Genomic DNA, 5,087 nt, shown 5'->3' on the forward strand with positions numbered 1-5,087 from the left:
TGACTAGTTCCTTTTACACTTTAGTCCTTAGGTAAAACTAAGTTTTACTTTTATCTTTTACCATTTCACATGTAAATCCTTATATGTTTGTATTAATTACACAAAGGTCCTTGATTTCATATAAAGTCTATTTCCCTTAGTGTTTATTTAACCTTTGCTCTTTTCTTTTCTATAACCAACTGAAATTTTGACACTTATGCACATTTTCATACACTTGCATATAAGAATTTATAAAATTCATAATTTACAAATATACCCTTACTGCTTTGTATAGGTTGTATACACTATATCCGGCCTACATATATTATACCCAAACTTAACATTTAATTATCTACTACCTGGATATCACAGCAGGAGAGCCGGGGACGTCAAAGATGAGCTCCTCGAGGCACGGGAAGGGCGGCAGTAGGGGATCACCAAAGTGCTCAAGGCCGATATCAACGTCGGCCTCGACGAACAAAACCCCCTCACCGGTGCAGTCGACGCCGAGCTTGCATCCATCGTGCTCTCGGAGCCGTCCAGCGAACGGGTAGTAGGGCACAAGGGCTTTGGCAAGAGCCTCCCGTATAACCCGCACGGGGTCCTTGCCGCCCATGGACTCGTTCCTCCGATAGAACTGGATGAGGGGATTTGGATCCGCAGACTGTCCTGCGCATCAAAATCCGAGAGCCGCTTCAGCTCACGAGGCGTAGGGGCCGCCGGCGCCACCAGCACCTCCGGTCGCCTGCGCACCGTGAACTTGGCGGCCGCTGAGGAGCATGCCATATTCCTGCGGTTGCTAATGCGAAAGGAGAGATGATCGATGATTGTCGGTGCGTGTTTACTTGCGGCTGCTAGGTTGTTACTAGGATGGTCCGCGCGCTTCGCTGCGCGCGCCCGAGCACACGGCCCAGGGTACGTTCACGACGTTAACATCAGCACTGATTTATTTGCTAGAAGTACCAGCAGCAGAACCGAAGGGCAACACCGTGAGAGCGAAGGCCACGACGTTCCACGAGGCGTAGTATAAAGCTATTTTTATAAGCACGTGCTAAAATAAACTGGAACCTAGGTAAAACTAGTTCACCGGTGAAACTGTTTTGGGTGAAGCTATGCCAAACGCCTCTTAGCTGTGTGTTTGCATGCTACATTAATTTAGGCTGTTATGCGTATGCGAGGGAGAGTATCAACGAATTCAATATGCAGAAGACAGAAATGATACTCTTTCAATATGCAGAAAACAAAAATGATTCTCTTTCAGTTGCAGAAAAAAAACAGTAATTGATTAGATAAGTTGGTGATGTCTATAAAATGTGCAGGCATGCTGCGTGTGCACTGCTACAAAATCTATCATGGCAAACACCTCATCACCTCTGGTTCGGTCCAAATCGGCGGTGATAATCTATCACCGCCAGATTGTATTGGAACCGACGGTGATGCTGGATATCACTGTCGGATCATAATACGAAACTGGCGGTGATGGATTTAAATGGCATCACCACCGGATCATGATGACTACCCTATTTCACTCCCCCTCCCCCCCCCCACCCCACTCTCTTATTCCTCTCCTCATTTTATTTTTCTCGATCTTATCCTCCCACGCCGCTGGCTCCTCTCCATCTTCACCTCCCCTCCCTTACTCCTCGCATCTCCTCGCCGACTCCCCTCCCTCTCCCCCGCTTCTCGCTCGCCGCCGCCTCCCCTCCCCATCTCGCCGCCACCTCCCAGCCGCGCCTCCCCTCCTCTCCCGCGGCCCCCTCCCCTCCTCCTCCTCTTAGCCGAGCGGCGCAGGCAGCCATGGCCGTCGCGAGTGTCACACCCGATTTATAAGAACATAAATCGAGCAATCATATATGCGCCAGGATCAAGTCACGCATATATACAACAGATCATCAAGATATCACAACACATGTCATGAATAAAAGCGTATAAATTATAAAATGATAATCTTTATTACAACTGAATCAAGAATCAGTTCAAGAAATGCGGAAGCGTAAACTAAATACATGAAGAGCAGGGCGCCACAGGGACGTCGACTGGGAGACAAACGCCTAGAAGTCGTCGAAGCCGCTGACGTAGTCCTCCATGTTGCCGGGCACTGAGCAGCAGTCGAAGATATCCGAAATAGAACAGAAAAGTAGAGGAGCAAGTGTGAGTACAAACTCGTACTCAACAAGTATAACACAAACTATGAGGCTCTAGGCTAGCTGACTCAACTGCATTAGCTTTTATTCTTGGCAAATTTTATTAAAGCTAGTTACTACAAGTGGATGAATTACCATGAACCCAAATTACATAAGGAATTTGTCAGTATTAATTAAGAGCTACTGAGAACCATCCAAACCGAAACCACCCGGGGAATCTCCCTAATCAAAGGTTGATAACCCCACTAATCAAAAGCAGGATCTGGGCCGCTCGTGACTGTGAGCACAGCTGATATATCAGTTTTACACTCTCGAGAGGTTGCACAACTTTACCCAAAAGTCGTGAGCTACGCTAGTTGTTCATCACACTTCCTTAGGTGAGATGGCTAGCAAGCACACTACGAGACCGTTACAAAGGATCACGTTGGTAAGGTGTAACCGCTAAGGATTCTGGATCAGCGACGATGGGGCCCACCTCCGGGGGTACAAGACACACAGCACAGACCAAGCCGGAGGAGCAGGGACCATTGAAGCTTACCACCCCTCTTGCCCACGCAGGTAAGTTACTCCCGAACCAACACGACCTAATTAGTAAGTCAAGACCGTCCCATTCCAGTCTTGTGGTTGCGCGGTTGTCCCAGGTTGTCGCTCTATGAACCGGTCCTTACGGAGAGTGGCCAACCAAGCACTAAGCACCGTGCTAGCCCCCTAAACCAAGTTTCTGACAAAACATCTTTTAAGGAGACGTGAGCCACTCAAGCACACAGCACAGAGGGCCACTCTCAGAATCAAGTTGCATATGCGGTATGAAATTGTATTTAAAAGTGATAGGAGGTTCATGTTATACTTGCCTTCCTCGTACTCTCCCGGCTGCTGCTCAAACTGCTCGGAAGATGGCTGCTCCTGGTACTGGTCCAAAGGCTCCGCGTCTACTCACGATCAACAAGCACGGTCCACACATACACACATGCACAAACAATAGCAAAACTATAAGAAAACAGTACAACATTATATAGAAACAGCACACAAAACTATTCTAAAGCTATTCTACACATTACAACGATCGCGTGGATATAAAGAACACCTAAAATGGAGCTAAAACATGAAAACTACGCTTGAAACAAGATCCAGGGGCCTATTTGCAAGAAACCAAGAAGTTCTAAGGGGTTCTGCGCAAAAACCGAGGACCTAAACATAATTAAAGCATAGACCCAGGGGCTAACTTGCTAAAACTCACGGCATGGACGGCGGGTTTAAAAACCGGAAAGCTCAGGGGTCTAAACGAGTAAAACAGGACCCCACAGCAATTTCTTTTGAACTACACAAGAGTGCGGGTTGATTCTTGAGAAGCGCAGGGACTCTTTAGCAAAAGTACCAGCGCTGACCGGTACACTGCCCCTTTGACTCGCGCGTGGGACTGATTTGGGCCACTAGATCTGCATCGGACGGCCCAGGGCAAAGGGGAACGGACGGGGGCGGTGCTGCGACGCCGGCGCTGAGCCTCCGCGGCGGCGCTTCACCGGAACTTCGTCGGAGCAGGCGATCTGGGGCGACAGCGGGTCTTTTGACCTGCGGTTTGGCCGTAGAGTACGAGCGTGGGATGGGTAACCCACTGGTGGGCTCAGGAAGGGGCGGCATCGGCCGGAGAGGACGGCCCGCGGTGACAGGCGGCTCGGCTCGCCGGCGTAACGATGGCGCGCGCGTTCCAGCCTCGGGTGCGATCTACGGCCTACAACAACCGGCGCAAAAGGAGCAGGCGTTGGAAGAGGTGCTCACCAAGGGGTTGTGGAGGTCGGGCTGCAGCGGAATGGGGAAGTCGACGACGACTGGCGGAGGAAACGGGGCGGCGCTCGTGGGCAGGCGGCAGCGGAGAGGCTCGGGGTCCCTTGGCCGCGCGGATTGGTCGGGAAGGTTCCTGCGGAGGTAACCAGGGGGTCAGGGCAGCCCGAGACTGGCCGGCGTCGAGGGAATTGGGGCGGCGGCACAGCTCACCGGCGGCGGTTCTTCACGGAATCCCGACGATGCAGAGGCCCGGGGTGAAATTGCGGGGCTCAGAAAGTTTCTAGATGGTGAGATGAGGCGAGCGCGGGGGTTGCCGGGGTCTGTGGCACGCCGGAGCAGCGGCCCGACTGCAAGGCAGAGAGGGCGACGCGGCGGTGCAAAGGGAGCGGCAGCGCTGGGGTTTAGCTGGCGGTGAGGGCTAGGGTTCTGGGTACCAGGGCGCAGGGGTTCCCCTTTTGTGGGGCGGCGGAGGGCACACTGGCGTGCGGGCCCGGGGAGAGCAGCTCGCCGGTGGTTTCGGGGGCCGTTGCGCCGGAGAAGAAAGAAGGAGGGGGAGAAGAAGGCGCTGACGTGCGGGGCCGGCCTGGCAGAGAGAGAAAGGAGAGGAGGGCGCGGGCCGCAGGCGGGGGAGGGAAATGGGCCGGCGTGGCCCACGCGGGGAAAAGGGGAGAGGGAAGAGAGGGCTCGAGAGAAGAGAGGGGGAGAGGGAAGTGGGCCGGGCTGAGAGAGGGTTGGGCTGCCTTCTTTTATTCCTTCTCCTTTTCCTTTTTCTATACTCTACCCATTCAAACCAAATCTAATTGAATTCAAAATAAGTTTGAATTCAAACCGTATAAATTCAACACAAGGAAAATAATGCTCCAGCATGAATGCACAAACATGTTGACCTTATAATTAATTTTATTTTCTTGTGTTATATATTGCTTTAAATGCCACAAAAATTAAAGAAGGCCTGGAAATTTCATTTGAACCAAAATAAATTCTTTAAAATTTAAGGAGATTACCTTAGGGTGTTACAAACCTACCCCCCTTACAGGAATCTCGTCCCGAGATTCGAATAGGCTAGCTAGCAAAGAGATCGGGATATGTCTTTCTCAGCTCATCTTCTCGCTCCCAGGTAGCCTCATCCTCCGTGTGATGACTCCACTGAACACGGCACATCTTGATCCTCTTGTTTCTGGT

General features: G+C 51.3%; 1 pseudogene; it reads right to left on the reverse strand.

Annotated features, from left to right (window-relative positions):
- Positions 1-334: 334 nt before the first annotated feature.
- Positions 335-765, reverse strand: LOC112885400 (annotated as a pseudogene).
- Between the last annotated feature and the right edge of the window lie 4,322 nt (positions 766-5,087).

This window comes from Panicum hallii, chromosome 3 (genome assembly GCF_002211085.1).
Source record: "Panicum hallii strain FIL2 chromosome 3, PHallii_v3.1, whole genome shotgun sequence".
NCBI lineage: Eukaryota > Viridiplantae > Streptophyta > Magnoliopsida > Poales > Poaceae > Panicum > Panicum hallii.